This window comes from Onychostruthus taczanowskii, unplaced genomic scaffold (assembly GCF_017590055.1).
Source record: "Onychostruthus taczanowskii isolate IOZ18803 unplaced genomic scaffold, ASM1759005v1 scaffold1, whole genome shotgun sequence".
NCBI classification, from domain to species: Eukaryota; Metazoa; Chordata; class Aves; order Passeriformes; family Passeridae; genus Onychostruthus; species Onychostruthus taczanowskii.
In genome coordinates, this window is record NW_024496525.1 from 4,064,220 (window position 1) to 4,082,606 (window position 18,387).

Here is an 18,387-nt window from a genome sequence, read left to right on the forward strand (position 1 = left end):
GAGACTTTTATGAGGGCAGGTAATGACAGAACAAGGTGAAATGGCTTTAAACTGACAGGAGATATGTTTAGATTAGTTATTAGGAAAAAAAATATTCACTATGAGAATGGTGAGGCACTGGAACAGGTTGGCCAGAGAAGCTGTGGATGCCCCATCCCTGCAAGTGTTCAAGGCCAGCTTGGATGACGTTTTGAGCAACCTGCTCTTGTGGAAGCTGTCCCTGCGCACGGCAGGGTGGAACTAGGTGATCTTTAAAGGTCCTTCCAGCACAAAGCCTGCAATGATTCTGTGAATATTCCATGTAGATGCCTGCACAGCAGCTGCTCCTACTGCCAGTGGACCCAAGCCTGAAGTACTCAACTCTAAATAGCTGTGCTAGTGCAGCTAGATCTGCCAAGAGTTTTTAACAGTGATGATCACGATGTCCTGATGATTTAAGTGATCTGGCAGAACTAACTGCAGTTGCACAGAGCTGGGTTTTCACCTTCATCTTTGGAAATGTAAAGGGCTGTGATGGGTAACTGCGCCTCATCTTCTTAAGTACTTTTCCATGAGTCTTTATTAGGCCAGAGTAGGTTTCCCATTTCCTAGGGAGTGATGTGAAAAGCTGTGGGTTCCCAGAGGAGCATGCCAGTGGTATGCATTACTGCTTCTCACGTGGCAGCACACTGCTTCACCCAGCTAGGGAGAGACAAACAGCCTAATGAGAAACAAAAGGACAGCTCAGCAAAGTGGAAGAGATACCTGTAAGAGAGGTATTCTAAGGAAGCTAGCAGAACTGTATTGTTATCACATGAAATATCTAATGCCTAGAAGTGGCTCCAATACATAGTGCTGCATCACTTTAAAATTCTCCTGCCACCATATAAATAGAAGAAATTACTTTGCCAGCTTTCCACAGAATGGGAGCTTGCACCCTGTATTTCCAGAGGCTCAGTGCTTATGAGGTTTGGTATATGCATGGCAGCAGGACAGGACTGTTCTCTCACTGGTGGTATTTGGTGATGGAAGTGAAGTCAGCAGAAAGCTTTACCTGTACATGCTTTACTACCAGGCTGATACGTAGGCATTGTAGGCATCTACTCTCTTATGCTTATTTTTGCCTGACAACAAGTTCTCTTCAGTGTTGTGGGTTGTTTTTTATTTTTAATTTATTTTCAGAGGTATTTATAGCTATTGTGATCTCTCATGACAGTTGCCTAAATCAGGAGCAAAGGAGATGACAGTGACCAAAGTAAAGCTCACTGGCAGAGAACACCCCTCCCATTAGTGTCAAGTAGTACTATACCATTAGCAACACCAATATTTAAAAGCCCTTTTCTTCTGCAGCACAGTTACAGCAGAAATGGCAGAGATCACTGCAGTGCTTGCTCAGTGTCACCGTGTGGGAGCACTGATTGCTCAGGTGCATGTGTTGCACCTTTCCATTATGGTTTGTCACTGAGGGCCAGGATTTTAAAAGTCTGTTTGGCACTGGACATCAGCACTGAGTGCTGGCAGACTGCCTTCTAGAGACATAGAGCAGCAGCAACTGCCCAGCTTTCTTCCCATGGGAAAATGTTGGTAACTTTCCAACTTATCGACTTGGCTCTGGAATGACACTGACCAGATGGCTGTTTTGCATCAGAAGTCATGAGCTGTGGCAGGTAATGGATGGATTTGGGCTTCTGAGTTCAACTTGGGAAAGAAGTTGACTAAGCCAAGTTGATGGTTAGGTGTTTTCTGATACGAATGAAAGGTATTTCCTCATCTTCCAGCCACACATGCAATATTTTGGTGCTTGGAGCTGTTGGTTATCTGCCTAGCCTAGGATTGCTCCTCTGGTCAGCCACTGTGCCTGAGAACCTCTCTTTCTTTAGAAAAGATAACAAAATATTGAAACAGATTTTTTCACTGGTATTCCCTTTGATTTACAAAGCCCTGCAGTGCTGTGGAGGAAAAATCTGGGGGCTCAAATTTCTCATGACTGTCCATAGCACCCCATTAATATTGACATGTTTTTACAGTATTTGTAAAAAGAGTTTTATCCTCATTTTCTCCAAAACATTTTGTGGACAGAACCTGGCTAGCATTAGTGTGAGTAACCAAGTCCCACTGAAAAGCAGGGTGCATCAGCTCAGGCTTGGCATGACATGAGCAGCAAACACCAACCTCAGAGGATGCTGATGGACTATCATAGACATGACCTTTTGCTGCTGCCTGTCTCTCAGAACATCTGTTCTGTTTTGTGCAGGTCTGTTCAGCACACCTGGAACGGGAAATGTCAATACCTGCAGGAAACAACACCCTTGTGCACACAGAAGGGCAGAGGCACATCTAGATCCCTCAGGTTGCCCATAGCCTTTCCTGTCCTATCTGGGATTGGGAGTATCTGTTCCATCAGTGGAGGCTGATGAAGCACAAGAAAAGAGTTGTTGGATTCTTCTTCAGTACAGCAGAGGAATAGCCTTTGCTTACTCCTAAGTGCTGCTTGGGAGCAACTCAAGACAATGCTGTGAGGGAAGATGAAGCTCTTGGTGACAGTGATAGGGAAAGAACTAGGAAAGATTTCTCAGGACTTAAAGGTTGAAAAATCTGGGAAACAAGTTGGGAAAGTAGTGATTGTTCAGGTATTGGAAATAGCACCTCAGAAGGAGTAAGATAAGGGAAAGAGAGAAATAGGAGACAGGTGCCAAATTTGAAAGACACAAGCCAGAGAAATAGATGGGAGGAGAGAACATTTCATTCTGAAAAGAAAGACTGAATGTCAGTGCAAATTCTGGCATATCTGTACAATGTGGCAGTTCCATTACTAAATCTAAAGATTGAGCACAGGCATCACTGCCACTGGGAAAGAGATGGCAAGAGACAGGGCACAGACATCGGAGAGAACAGGAGGGAAGCAAAAAGCCTGAAATGTAGAGATGGTTTGTTAAAACTCAGGCCCCTCAGAACACCAAGCCTGCTGTTTACAGCAGGAGTGCTTCTGTGCCAGGGTGGTATCAATACCACGTGGCTCACTTCATGCTGGTAATTGGAAAAGCATCACATGACAACGGGCTGGTGGCTCGTCCCACCACTGTGATCCTCGGAGCTGTGATCATCACAGTCATTGTCAGAGTGCCCCTCAATATCCGGCATCCTTTGTCAGAACCAAGAGATCAGAGCATGCAAAGACTTTACAGCCTAAGAGCCAGTATCGCCTTTGTCCTCTTTTCCTTCAAGAAGGCAGCAAACTACAAGCACTGGAGGATGTAATCCAAGTGCTAATAAATTATTGATGTCTCCCTTCCGCTTTTTACTTACTAAAAAGATATCAAAGCTCATTTTGTGAATGGTCCAGACAGATTCTCTTTTGCTATATCCACAATTTGATTCACAAATATTTCACTAAGCGTTAATACTGAAACAACATAGTGTTCTCTCTTTACAGGTTTAGCAAAAGATAATAGACATGTTTTGGATTACACACTCATAAATAGATACAGTGATATGACACTTGTAACTGCAATAGATGTTGGATTTTGTAATCTTAAAAAGGCAGAGCTTATTATTAACTAGGAATACACCTTTTTTTTTTTTTTTAATTGAAAGCCTGTTGAGATCACAGTATTTAGTCCTTGCAGATAGTCTGCATAGGTCTTTGGCAGGACATACAAGTCATAGGATGGTAAGACTTACTTTATATTTAGCAATAGCTCCTCTCTTCCAATATGCCTATCTGCATAATTGAACTAACAAACCATCTGTACTGGAAATAGTCTTTACATTACTGTCAGCTTTGGGGCAGTATGTAGAACTTCCTTACAGCATATATTAATTTATGCTGGTTTTGGAGCAGCAGAGAAGTAATTTGAAGCCCTCATACTGCAATTTTCTGGGTAGGAGTCTCCCCAGAACAGAAGGCTTAGTTTTTCTCTTTCAAAAAAAGTATTCTGCAAGTTTTGATGGCCAGAAATGCTTCATAGCTGTCTCATCTTAAAGACAGACACCAGGCTTCCAGGTATATCTTAAAAATGGTACCAGATCTTTGCTAATTTTGCCCAAATGCCATCTCTCACTAAACAGCAGAGCAAAATTATGCCTGCTAAATCAGTGCAATGGCCCAGCTGAGCTCAGAGAAAGGATTATAAACATTTTTACAGTGGCATGCTCTGAATGACAGGGTGCTCATCTTAAACTGACACAAACTGCAGTTCCTGACTGCACCAGTTTCTTCTTGCTCTGAATAGAGGCAGCAAAGCTACACATGCATGGTATCTCTGTTCCTTGCTGGCTGTTTAGAAAGATTGAGTGACCAGGCACAAAGCCCAGAAGAGAGAGCTGATTTTTGCAATATTATGTACATATTTTGCAAGCCAGACCACAAACTACTTATCACATTTTTGATGCTATATATATATAAATATTCATAATTAAGCCATGTTAAAATAGAGTATAAAGCTTCTAAAGAAGAAAAATAGCCCCTTCAGGCATCTCATAGCAGTGACACTGATCCCCTCCGTTTCTGAAATTAAAAGATGAGCTTCTTTGCATAGATTTTGCAGTAGTCTCTTGAGTTCAAGCTTCCTTTTTTGCCCTGATCCTTCAGTTTATGAGGGTGACCTTGATAGCAGAGATTGATACCTTGAATCTGGAGCTACAGGGGTGGAAACAAAGGCACCTGGTGAGACATGACATTTCCAAAGCTTAAATCTCAGGGATAGTAACCTTCATTTTCCCTTCTCCAGATCTCTTTCATCTCTAGGCTTTTTTCCTATGTTTTGGCTTCAGGTACCAGCAGAATTCTGATGGTATGGCAGGTGGTAAGATGTATATGCATGTGCCTTCCAGATCGAAAGACTGAATTCAACTGGGGCTACATATCCTCAGAGACAACTTCATCTCTTAAAGGTGGAAGGGCCAATTAGCCAGTCCTTGGGACTGCTGGCAGCTGCAGCCAAACAGCAATCAGGATTGGTTTAGCTGAAATAAATCACAGTTTATTCAACATCAAAAACAGAGTGAGTGTGGAATTGAAAATAAATTCGTGAAGCTGTTCAGGCATCACCAAATCCAGTGGGAATTAGATGTATTTAATAAGTAAAAGCAACCATTTGGACTGGGATGGCAGACAAATCTGACAGGCTGAGGTCTGCCAGGTCTTTGTTTTCTGTCCATGCCTGACTCAGCTTTTGGATATGATGCTCTTACTCCTGGGCTGTGTGGCTTGCCAAGCTGACACCTTTCTGGTGCACAGCCTCACCCTGCTGTCTCTACAAATGGGGGCCCCATCTTCTGAAAATTGTCAGCCTTTTTCCTTACTGAATGGGGATGCTTCTTCATGCTGCCCTGTGATACACTGAAGCCCATTTCTTCTATCTCCCTTCATGTTGACTTTCATTACAATGTTTAACAGTCCTTATAAATAGAAATTTGGCACAAATATGAAGTTCATTTCCAGTTTCTCAGTGCAGTTTTCTGGCTTGGCACATTTCCCTTCTAACCACAACACCTCATCATGCCCCAGCACCCATTCCATAGCATATTTAAGAGTCACAAAAGCCACGTAGACAAACAGGTATGAGCTGACAATAAAGAACACTTTTATTATCTCTCTTGCTCTATAGATCTTGGTGTGTATGTCACAGGCACTCCTTATGCATTCTTTTTGGTTCCTTTCTGTGTCCTAGATGTGACCTACTCCCTGCCAATCTGCTATCTTATCCTCCAGAGATGTCCCATTGTACCACTTACAGAAAGGAAATTGAGTCTTTTAAATATGCATTCTCATGTGGTTTATAAACCTGTATTGTAGTCCCTTCCACTGTGCACCTCACAGCTCCTCTCCAGGTCTGAGAGAAGTAAAAGCCAGACTATTTTGGACATATCTATTGGATGCAGCCAAACAAATGCCATTTCTGCCAGGAGGAGATGCCAAGGGACAAGGTGCATGTATCTGTAGATACAGTGGCAGTCGCTGCACTGCAGTGCCAGGCAGAGACAGGTGAGGCCAAGGGAGTTTGTTAATTGTCTCTCATGGACATCTTGCACCCCCAAGAACGGGTAGGTTTCTCAACGTGGCATCAGCCAAGACTTCTGCAATGCAATGAATATCCTAGAATTCAGATTTAGCAGAGCCCAATACTTTATGAAAATCCAAGTTTTGGGGTTTTTTCTTTATGCATTCACACGCCAAGCACCATTCTCTGCTCTACAGTCATTCTAAACAATCTCTTATACAGCCTGAGTGCCTTGAACCTGGAGTGGCATTTTCCAGAGCAGCGTGCCTGAAAAAGCAGCAAGCATGTTGTGACAGGAGTTGAAGCACAAGTATTAAAGTGAAGGTTGATGCTTCAAGAGTGTTCACTTGCCTGTTTGTAAGATTTTTATGAAGGATTTAAAATATATGCTGCTCTAAGGCACACGGAGAGAAATGGATCAAATGGGATGAGCATCACGAGAGTGTAATGAAACATGAAGCAAACATGCCAAGGTAAGATGGTGCAGTACACCAGTCCTGATCAGCAGGAGAGCCAATCATGACTGCATGAGCTGAGCACAGGATGCAAACAGGAGGAAGAAATATTGACAGGGCAGGGAGTTTGCAGGAGGCTGCAGTTGTGGGGGAAAGCCTGTGCAGGAGGCAGATGAAACTAGAGGAGATGCTCAGGCCGCAAGGAGGGTGGGAAGGGGCAGGAGCAGCTGGGTGCCTCCATTTCTACTGCCACCCACTCCTCCGAGAATAAGGAGGTGAAGGAGGGCAGGAGGGCGGGGTGCGGGGGCTGCCCCAGAGCTCCGTCCCGACGGCGCTGCCCTCTGTTCCCGGCGCGCAGGTCCAGCGACCAGGGAGAGGAGTGGGGCATCGTCGGGCTGCTCCGTGAGGGAGCGCTTCCGCGGAGCTGCCTTCCTCCTTCTCCTCCTCCTCCTCCTCCTCCTCCTCCTGCCCCTTCTGATGCTGCTGCTGCCGGGCCGCGTCCCGCCGCCAGCCCGGGCGAACTCCGGGCGCTGGGGAAGAGCGGGAGAAGTGGCCGAGGCTGAGCTGCGGGCGGCGGAGGCGTGAAGAGCCGCTGAGAGGGGGTGGCCGCCGGCGGGGGTGCAGCCGGGGCGGGCGGGGCGCACCCGGGGATGGGGAGCGAGGCTCACCCTGAGAAGAAGACAAGAGAGGGCACCCCGGAAGGGTAGGGGTTGCGAGGTCGTATCCCGGGAAGGGGGCATACCCGGCAGCTCCCAGACGCCCGCAGAAGCGCGCCGGGAGCCGCCGGGCAGTCGCCTGCCCACCTGGGGGGGCCGGGAGCGGCCGGGGCACCCCCCCACTCCGCCTCGTCTTTCTCTCCTCCCCTCCGCCGCCTCCTTCCCTCCCTCCCTGCCCGCCTGCCTGGGATGGTGGAGGGAGTCGGGAGCACCCGGCAGGGCAGCCCTGGGTGCGGGGGGCGGCTCGCCCCAGCCCCGGCCACGGCGCGGGTCGCGGCCCGCGGGGGGCTCCGCCGTCTCGGGGTCCCGCAGCGCCAGCCGCCGCCGCAGCTGCCGGTGATGGCCAAGGATGTCCTCGGAGGGGGAAGCCGAGGCGGCTGCTGAGAGCGGGCCGGGCAGCACCCCCGCGCCGGGGGCCGCCGCCGCCGAGCGGGAGGAGGTGAGCGGCGGCGGGGGCGTCCGCCCCGGGCCGGGGGAGACTGGAGGGGCAAAGGCAGCTCCGCCGCGGGCACGGGGTGCAGGGCGGAGGGGTGTGGGGAGCAGCGGCGGAGGAGGGTGCCCCGGCTGGGGGTGTTTGCGGGGCGGGGAGAAGCGAGGAGCGCAGCTACAGCCCGGCCGGGTACCTGCAGCCGCGGTGCGCTGCGGTGCTGCCCCGCCGCGCCCTGCGGTGCCGGGGCCGCCGGCGGGACCCCCGCGGCCGCTGCTTGCGGGGTTTTACCGACGGGCCCCGGCACACAGCCCTGCCCGGCCGCCGGGCTCGGGGCGGCGGCTGGGCCAGCGGCTCTGCACCGGAACGATGCAGCGGGGGCGAAAGGGGGCCTGCCTAGTGGAAGTTTGGGCAAATGAGCCCCTTGGCCTAAGAGAGCCTGCCTCTTCCCTGGCACTTGTGAAATGGTCAAGGAGACTGCAGCTCTGCGAGGCACTGGTGGAGGTGGCCGGAGGGGCTCAAGGAGCATGAGAACGGGCTTGCAGTCTGGAGCTCTGTGGCTTTCAGGTGTTTGGGGGCAAAGGAGGAGGTCATGCTTCTCCTTTTCCCTTAGGGCCTAGGCACTCCTGCTGCCTAATCTGCAACAGAAATCAGTGGAGAAACTATAACGTAATCTGTTTCTTCAGATCATCTGTGAAGCACTTACTGTGGCCTTGCACATCATAGAGAGGGAATAACGGATGTGTCTGCGTTGACACAGAATCCTGAGCCACAAGGTATTGGCCAGACAAAACTGCAGGGCTGTGTGACAGTAGGTGACAATGTGTGTGTGCTATCCTGCACACCTGGGACAGCAAGCTGTTTTAAAAATATCTGTGATTTTCTTCTACCCTTAACGTAGCCTTTGCTTCCAACAGTTTTGACAGGTCTGCCATTTATGTCATGTAATCCATGTGCGGTTCATGAAAGTGAGTGAACTTTCTTTATAATATGGAGTTAAAAGCAAATGTACATGCTCCTAGGAATGAGAGAGCAGCCTTGAAACAGGCTTAGAGAAGAGAAAATTGAAAACAGAAGTGAAAGCAGCCCTGCAATATTGCTGTGTGCACTTAGTCTGCTTAAAGCTTTTGTTAGTAGGTCCCATGGCTCATCAACAGTCACATAATGCTGTAGTCAAAATCCAGTCGCCTCAACAAAGCCTGTGTGAAGCTGCAGGATACTTAGCTGAAAACCAAACAGCAATTGAAGCTACCTATAATTGAAAATTGGCTTTGCAGCTCAGGTTGAAAAAACTGTCATCCATGGGTGAAAATTAGGGTTTTCTCCTGTTTGATTGCTTTTTAAACACCTGCGACACAGTTCACCGTGAAGAGCTGTGGCTGGATCCAGGATACAGCTGTTGTTCCAGCAGTAGAGCACACCAATGTAATTACAGCCCTGCAGATGATCAATAGATATTTAATGCTGGAAGGGAGTTTTTAATTTATTTGGTCTAAGACCAGAAGCTACTGAAGGCTTTCCAATGTATTAAGTCCACCATAAAAACATCTAAGCCATTTGTAGAAAGAAAGCACTTGATCTCTCTGCTAAGCACTATCTGTATCTTGCTTCTTTGATCCTGTTCTCAGTTCTTCTTCTGTTCCAACACAAACATTTGCACATTTGAGTCTATATCTCAAATGCCTGTGATATCTTAACACTGCAGTCCTACAGTGTTGGTCTTTCCTCGTGCCTTCCCCTTCACAATGTAAATATACTTTTTGCACCTGGGCCTGCAGTTGCATGTAAATGCCCTGTGTTGGTACTAAATGGGCATTTCATGGGCTCCTCTGTTAAGCCTCATCATTTATGGATTTCACTTAGATCAAATGCATGGACCTAAATGGTAACAATGACTGAAATTTGCCTTTATTGGGTATTAAATCAATACAGCCCTGAGCTAGTAACAGAGAATGTGTCTGAAGTCTAAGTTTTTATTTTTGAATGAAGGACGTGCAAAGGTGCAGCTGCAGAGCAGGAAGGAGAGCAGCAGTTCAGTTGCCTGCCTCGGCCCTTGTCCTCTTGTGCCAAGGACCACATGCATTTCCCGCTGACTTTGCTGAATGTCAGAGCAAGCCCTCAGATTACCTGACAGTGTTCTGATTTGGGCTTTTTTCTAATTAAACATTAATTGCTTGAGCTGAATCACTTGGAACAGATGTGCTTTTGTTATTAGTGTAGGATTCTACCATTCCACCAACTCTTGTCAAGAGGAATCAAGATCTTTCAGGGGAGAGTATGCAAGGATTCCTTTTTCCAAATGTTTCAGCAGTTATTGCTGAACATTGATTCTCTGGAGATACTTGACTTTGCATTCCCCTCTGAAATAACAGAACCTGCTGCTCTGCACTGCCCTGGTTAAATAGTAGGCTGGCTGCTTTTCTTGTTACTGTGACAGCCTATACCTACACCAAAGAGTTGACAGTGACTTTTGTTAATTTCTGCCAGTTTATAACTCAATTGGGAAATGGTCTTAAATATGAAAATCTTTAAAAATTAGTTGGAAATCAAGAGGGTTTTTTTGGGAAAACAAAGCTGGTGAGTAGAAACATCATTTTTTGTTTCCAAAGCCAAGTAATCATTGAAGAAAGCTGAAAGCAGCAGCCACTTGACATTTTGAAATATGTATTTGTCTTGTCTGTACTGGCAAAGTCAAACAGCAGTTGTCCATGCCTGTTTTTATCTTCTCTTCTATATTTAAAAACTTAAATTGGGTATGACATAATGTAATCAGTTGAGCTATTTAAATAAAAGGGAAAACCTCATGGGTCAATGTTCCTGAAACCCATGGTCATTGGCTTTCTGATGGAAATTTTACAGAAAAGAGAGGCCACTTAAAACTGTCTCATTTGCCTCACACCATTGCAGAATGCAGCAGGAGCTAATTTGTAAAGTGCTATTTGTGGTCACAACAATGCCAAAGGGGTGTTTCAAGTTAAGAAACCATAGGTAGTGCTTGTTTGCAGGCTACAGCTTTACAGGCTGTCAGGTCAAAGGATTGCTGGGACCTTTCTTCTTCAGTGTGCCCATGGAGAGACACCTTCCTTCTGCTTGGGGCATTGACTCCATTTAGTTATCCACCTTTTTTATCCTTTTCCCCCAACATTTCTTTAATTTGTCAAGGCTTATTTTATGGCATTGAAAACACGAGGCAAACCACCCTTACTAACAGACCAGTTAGCTTTAAATTGTCCCCGTCTGTGGGCTGAGTCGTATCTAGGTGGATGAGAGGTTAAGCAAAGCTGCTGAGATACCATTGTATCAATCTCCAGAGAGCGGCTATTTCCTGGTTAACCTTCCCTTCCAAAAGCTGCCCAGGGCACTCACACGACAGACACTGTCCAGAGAAGGGTAACAAATGAGTGAAACATGCCTCCTAGGAAAACTCTTTCTTCTCGGCTCTTCCAAACCTCATGCAAAAACCTGCTCAGCTAATCCCCTGAATGATAGGTGCTGGTTAGCCAGGTGGAAGGCTATCACCATCCCAAGTGAGCATGATTGATCAAACAGTTATCTTTTTAAGGCTCAGCGCATGATATTCCCTCTCTTGAATGAAAGTCAAATAGGACAGGCCCCTCTCTTCCCTTCCTGCGCTTGGTCTATTCAGCAGACCTAAACCAAAGAGTGCTTCTCATTCCTTGTTCCAAATTATTTCCCTCATAGAGACAAAGGAAAAAGTCCATCAGGAGTGGCAGTATTTTTCATGATCCTGCAGTTTCAGGCAGTATTTGCTTTGCAGATTCTGTCATAAGAAAATCCCAGCTGAGCCATTGCATCTTTTTTCTGCTTTTGTTCTTTTTTGTTGTCCCACTTTATCTTCTGATCACATGTCTGTTCTTGGTGCCTTGGTGGAGTTGGCTGTCTTCTCTGTACTTCACATGAGAAACTGTCAAGAGTTTAAAAAAAATACATAGGAAATACCAAATGAATGTGTCTGAGCTCTGAAGGGCAGCCTGGTCTCCAGTTGTGTGGGCCACTACAGGCAGAGTCTTCTGCTCCTCACCACTGTGGCTGAGAATGAAGTGAATTGCTCCTTCAGGCTAACGTTTCCAACCCCTCCAGCAGGGGAATTTTCTCAGTGATACTCTGGACTGTAGTAGCTGTGGAGCTCATGGAGTTCTGCTACTGGAGGGTTACAAGGACAATTTAGGCAAATGTCTGTTAAATGTGTAGATGTCACGTCATGGGGAAGGGACAGACTAGGTGACTTGGTGGTAGGTCCCCTTCAGACTTGGTTTCTAATGCTGTTCGTTCAGGTGGGCAGACAGTCACCTGATACTGATGGAAAAGCAATGGGTCTACACACTTTTTGGAAGCCCCAAATACTCTCCTTTTTCTGCCTTTCTCACTTCAGAGACCCCAGAGGATGACCTCCCCCAAGAAGAGTAGTGTGGATACCAGGGATGCTTTGCAATCAGTGCAAGCCATTGCAAGAGTGAGGTAGGAGGTATCTTCTCCCTGGGAATGCAGCACTTTCCTTCCTTTCATCTGTTTCTATAACTTGGAAGAAAATAGCTCAGATCATGGCCACTGAGCAGGGACTTTGTGAAAACAGAGAGTAAAAGAAGTAAAGTATCCCCAAGTAATCCACAGTGAGTAGGGCTTGTTTCTCCATGTATCCTAACACATTGTCATGAAGTGACACCAAAAGTAATGGCTGCTGAGCTGTCACCAAAACTGTGGGGCCCTTCAGTTGTTACAGTGACACTGTTGTGACACAGCAGATAAGGCTGTGTCTGAGTTTTCACAAGTTCTACTTTTTGGATAAAGTGTGGTTAAGCAGCTAATTAGTTTTTAAGTTCTAATAATGGAAAATGTAGTTCACTTTCAGACTCCAATCATTCATTGTGCTCCTCAGAGCTTAAGACCCGTAAAGTTAAAAATAGCACATAGTGAAACTTTTCGAGGTCACAGTTGCTATAACAGTTCTGTTAACTCCCCAAAACTCTGTCGGGGCAGCTTCATTTCAGCAGCACTCTGCAGCGGAGCCAGCCATGTGTTACAGCGAGGACACTGCTGCGGTGGAGCCGGACAGGTCCCTGCCAGCAGCACCACACGGGGGGACAGGGCTTGAGGCTGCCTTTGACAGGCACCCGTGCCAGCTCCTCCCTGAGCACTGGCTGCTCTGCCCACAGCTCATCTCTCCTGCAGTAAAGCAAGGAAGAAAAGTGCCTGAAACAGGCGTGACAGATGATGAGTGGGAAGGACGGGCGAGCCTGGCTGCGCGTGGCACAGGAGGCTGGCAGCCTTCCCAGGTGGAGTTAAGGCTGTGGAGCAGTGTCTGATGTAGCTGGCAGCCTCTCTCAAGGTGCCACGCATGCCACTGGGAGAGGATGAGGGGGCTCACATTCCCTGAAGGGTGTGAACTTTTGGCCTCTGTGGTTTTACATCAGGTGAATAATGCGCAGAGAATCCCAACTCACACACAGCACCGTTCCTATATGGATGAGGTGTTGCACATCCCAGTTCAGCATTCAGCCACCAGAGGCCTTGTTCAGGAAAGATTGGTAGTACTGGGCCTCAGGGAAGATGGGCTGGAAACAGCCACCAGCTGGTGAGAGCAGGGCCTGGCAAGGTAGGAGATGACAGCAAAGGGCAAGGAGCAGGTCATGAAGGGTCCCACTCCTGGCAGGGAAACCAAGGGTAGGTTATTGAGGTGACTGACAATGAGGAGTCTGAATAACGTGACATTACCAGGGAAGAAAGGGGGATCAGTCAGAGACTTCTGCAGGTCATGGCTTTGGGAGAGAAGTGATTTGTGGTGATGGATTTATGGCTGGAGGCCTTCATCATACTCGTGTGATTGATTGCCCTTAGGAGCAGGCCCAAGGATTGTGGAGCACAGCACGCCCACAGGAACAAGCCGTGCCATCTCCCCCACCCTGCAATGAGCAGAGGGAGCATAGAGCACCATGGAGGCTGGGGTGGTAGCATCTGCCTGTAGAGTCCTGCCAGCATTAGGGTCCCTGTAAACATCAAAAATAAAGAGAACAGCTCCCTCATGGCTTCCTAGAGGTGAGGTGGCCAGGCAGAAGCAGTTCCTGTTAGAAGAGGAATGTAGTGAGGGCATGTGCTGAAAGGGTGGGGATGACAGCCTGTCTTCAGGGCTGAGGTGTTCCATGGCTTCTGCAGGGGACTGCCTGTCAGCAGGCCAGGGCAGGGAGCTGAAAACTCTGCTTCCCACCAGCTGGTACTCAGAGCGGCGGGGTGCAACAGCTCACGTGCAGATGATGCACCTTTCTGGAGTGTGCTGCTGCAATGCTCATGTGAAATCACTTTATAAGTGCTATTTTTCAGTGTCTTCAGGAGGTGTAAGAAGGTGTGCTGACAGCATGTCATGGGTCAAAGTCAAAGCAAGAAATAAAAGCCAGGTGTCCTGGCTCTCAGGATCCCTTTTAACCATTAGGTTTTTAAATGAATTTTCAGTGAAGTTTTCACCTGCTGTGTGTCACATATTGCTGCAGAATGTGTCACAGAGAAGCAAGAGGGAGAGAGAAATGATATTTATAATGAAAACTTGTTTCTCCCAGGGAAGCATTAGCTGCTGGGATACTCCCTTATCTCAACTGGAGCACCATTATAAAAACCTGACACACTGGGGTCACAGCTGTGTTCAGCAAGGTGCAGAGATGGGGAAACACTCCCCAAATCTGACAGAGCAGCTGAAGCCTGAGTAGTGGCTGGGTGTTATTGTGAGGGATGCTCAGCTCAGCAGCACGAAGGACCTGGCATGGCTGCAGCCTGCGCTGCAGCAGCCCAGCACTGTGGGGCTGGCACTGCCTCTGCTGAGGTGTGGCTGAAGGGCTCTGGCTGGGAAGTCACACATGGGAAAGCTGGAAGTTGACAGTTCAAATCACAGAGCCATGTTGTTCTGGTTTAGCTAGATAAAAGGATGGCCTTGCAAATAAGTGAGGATAAAAATAAAACACCGTGATTCTGGGCACACCTTCATTCACAGATCCCTTTGAAAGACTTACCCAGACTTCACAGGAGCTCAGATCAGTCCTGGATCATATTTCTCCTGAGGAGCTGTTTCTACATCCTTCATTTAAATCTCAAGGTGTTCCTTTAGACTGAGCAAGGATTAAAAGGGATTCATAATAATGAACTATTTTTCTCCTTTATGACAGAAGCATTCAATGAATAAGCTGCAAACTAGAGAACTGGTGTGGAACTAACACCTCTCTGGCTTCTTCCTCACAAGGATGTCTTTACTGGCTCTCTGATTTTTCCCTCAGGGAAACTGATCCCTAGCTGTTGTCCAGCTTGGCTGCAGATCAGTCCCTCACTTCCCCATGTTGAGGCTGAGGGAAGGTTGGGGAGGACACAAGACCTGTGGCAGTAGTGAGAACTCTAAGGCACAGGACATGCTCCTCAAGGATGAGGAGAGCACCAGTGACCCCAGGAACTTGGGAGCGGGAAGGAACGAGCTTCCATACACCACTGGACTGTGGCACTAGGATCCCCTGCTGCAGGCTGACGGGGTGCACAGCACAGGAGAACACATCTGCTGGAGCACAGCCAGCCTCCTCTCCCTGCTTGCTCCTCTTTCACCCCTGGGGAGCTGCATCTCCTGGGTAAAGGTGGGAGCAAAGCAAGCATTGCAGGGTTCTGTTGAACCCAGAAGAGACTTTGTCAAACAGAGGCTGGCAGATAGCTACTCTCCCCTTCTCCCTTCCCTGCTGTCCCCATCCCTCAAGGACTGAAGACTGGTCCCACTGTCCCTTCTGTTTTTCCTTGGCTGGTGTCAGTTTTCCCTTTATCTCAGCAAAGCCACTGCATGTACACCAGTGCACCAGTCAGCAAGCTGCACCTGGCTGATCCCTGGGGCCGTGGTACTTTTGTGCTGCTGATAGCATGCCAGGGTGCAGGGAGCTGGGTCTGGCTTTCAGAGGCTGGAGCACACTGCTGAGGATCGCTCCACTCTGCAGCCACAGGACAAACAGATGGATGGATGCTGCCATCAGCCCTTTTTCAGGATGTCCCTGCAGTGTGGGAGCCGGGGCAAGGGCACCTGCCTGGGCAGCTCTGTGCAGCATGGCTGGCTGTGGTGGGGGACAGGAGGCTGCCTAGGCATGAGGCAGGCTGCAAAATACCCAGTGATGCAGCCACCTATGGCTCATGTCCCTTGCTTGGCCTTACTAATCCAACAGTGGCTGGGAACTGCATCTCAGGAGCTTTCTTGTGGTTGTGTGATGTTTTTATCAATTAACAGATAAGTGTTGAGAAAAGCCATTTAGTTATACCCGTGAAATTTACCCCATGTCTACTGGAAACCACCAATATTCAGGGCAGGGGAGTAGGTAATATGAGCTAAGTACGGTGGGTCCTTAAGGTGTAGAAAAAAGAGCTGTCCTTGGAGTTACTCTCTTGCTCTGAGGCGGCTTGAATCTCAGCTTTCCTTTCTTGATGAACTCATACCCAGCATTGGCATTACTGGGAAAAATCCTCGGCCTCCAAATATGCTCTTTTTATTGGTATGGAGTCAAAAGCCAGTGGCAGCAACATCAGCAATTTGAGGGGAAGGCAGTAATTTTGTTAGTGCAGCATTTTGGTGATCTTGTGAAAAGCTGCCACAAAAATAGCCCTGATTTCTATTTTGTAAATCGTGACCATTTTGTTGCTAGGATTCCTTGGCACTGAAGATGCAACTGCACAGTATTCCTTGGAGCAGCGTGAGAAAGCATCAGTTACAGACGTCTTTAGGGCCAAATTCTTCAGGACAATCACATATGTACCCTTGTATTGTACTGAGTGGCTTTTCCATCCTGCTGTAATGAGCAGCATATATGTTGGCAGGGATCCAAATGGCTTTTTTCGTCTGGGATTTCCTTTATTTCTGCTTGAAGAACTCGGATGTATCCTTCAGGACCTAATCCTGAATCTGACATTTTACAGTACTGTAGGCTCCTCCTTCTGTCCTGACCTCTGCTTTCCTCCTCTTCAGATGCTGCTTGAATTCATGAGGATGATTAGTACGTGAAAGAACAGACTGTCTTTGTACGGTATTTCAGGGGCATCCTAGCATCTTAAATTCAGGTGGATCAGCAAGATTTGTGTCTTTTCATAGTTCTGACTTGTTCTGCAATAGGCTCTGCTGCAGAAAGGATTTAACGTTACCATTTTGTGCACCTGCCTACCCTGAGGTGTTCCCCCTGACAGCTCCCTTGATGGAAGGAGAAGATTATGTCTCCACAGGGATTTAAATCATGAGAAACCAGACAATCCCTGCTCACCACAGGAGGGCAGTTGCCAACGCCTGAGTCAGTGACGCTACAAACACGTGGAGTGCATGATGCAGGTTCTTATTTTCAAACCTAGTAACAGCCTTTCTGCTGCACACTGACATCATGGCCCCTGCCTGCAGGAACTTTTTATTCTCACAGGAGCTCCGTGGCAGACGAGCAAATAGATGTGCAGCAACCAATCTACGTGTTCAGGGACTGGAGGGAGATTATCTCTGATGCAAAATGGCCTTTTCTTGGTTGCCTTCTATCCCTTGTATTTCCCTTTCCGTGCTACTGGCTCAGCAGGAGCTAGGGGTAATGGGCTTCTTGCCTTTCAAGACGGATGGCAGGAGGCATTTTGTTTCAGGCTCCCTGGGAGGGGATTGATGAGATGGCTGTTGTAATATCTCCCTTTCTCCTTACCAGGCCTTATTACTGATACCCCATGTGGTGCCAGGATTGGGTCACATGATGGAGGAGCGCTTCTGCCCACTATTACGCCAGGGTCTGGGTTAGCACAGCCTGTCAGGCTCCTTCTCACTGTACTAATGAGCATCTGACCTGGGAGTTCATTTAGCCCTGGAAAGCAGTGAGAGTTTGCACTTCTCCTGCAGTTCTCATCTCCCTGGTCACCCTAGACTTCTTAGGCTGGTCTATCACCTGGATCACCTAAGGAGCTGGAAGATGATAGCTGCACCCATATCTGTTGTGGCTGATTGGGGACAGTAGATAGAAATCTCCTTGTTCTTGCATCATCCCTGTCCACTGCAGAAGTGGTGAAACCCTTCTCAGCACCAGAGGCTGGTCCTGGTGTAAGGGCTCTCCTCAGTTCTGATTAATAGCACAGCCTAGGGCTTGTCTAGCAAGGACTCAGCGGTCCTCTCTGTGTTATATCCTGCCATCAGGAGGTGGAACATCCTCCCCTGCCCTGTCTTGACCAAGATTGAGGAGTCTGTCATAGTTAAAGACAAAATTCTTCTTTCATCCAGACTCTGGTCACTACCTGCTAAAGTGTATGACTTGTGGTTATTGATTACTCTTCCCCTCTCAAGTATCATATTGGGATATATTAATCACAAGCATAAATCCACAGGGCCAAATTCAGTTATAGCTGATGTTAATTTATCCACCATTTTTTCTCCCTTCTTAGCTGGTTTTATCTCTTTTTTTGCAGTCCTCTGTCAGTGTTTCCCCCATTCCTTTTTCCCCATGGTCAGGAAGATTATGCTTGCTAAATAAGAGGGGAAAAAATAGAAGATTGACTCTTAGCTTACATGAGTAATCACAAGATGTGGGGTTGTTTTGTTGTTGAAGACAGCCAAGTCACCTTGTGTCCCCAAAGCCAGGTTTTGGCAGAGAGCAGGAGCATGCTGTGATGCCACATCCTGCTGAGACACAGCTGCAGCATCAGCCCTGCAGTATGCTCTCACCTCCTTGGAAATCTCTGGTTCAATTTAGCACAGCCTTATCCTTCCCCCAAGGCTGTGGGGAGGAGAGAGGGGCATAGATCTGTTTCTGGAGAAGTTCCCAGCAGTGAGAAAG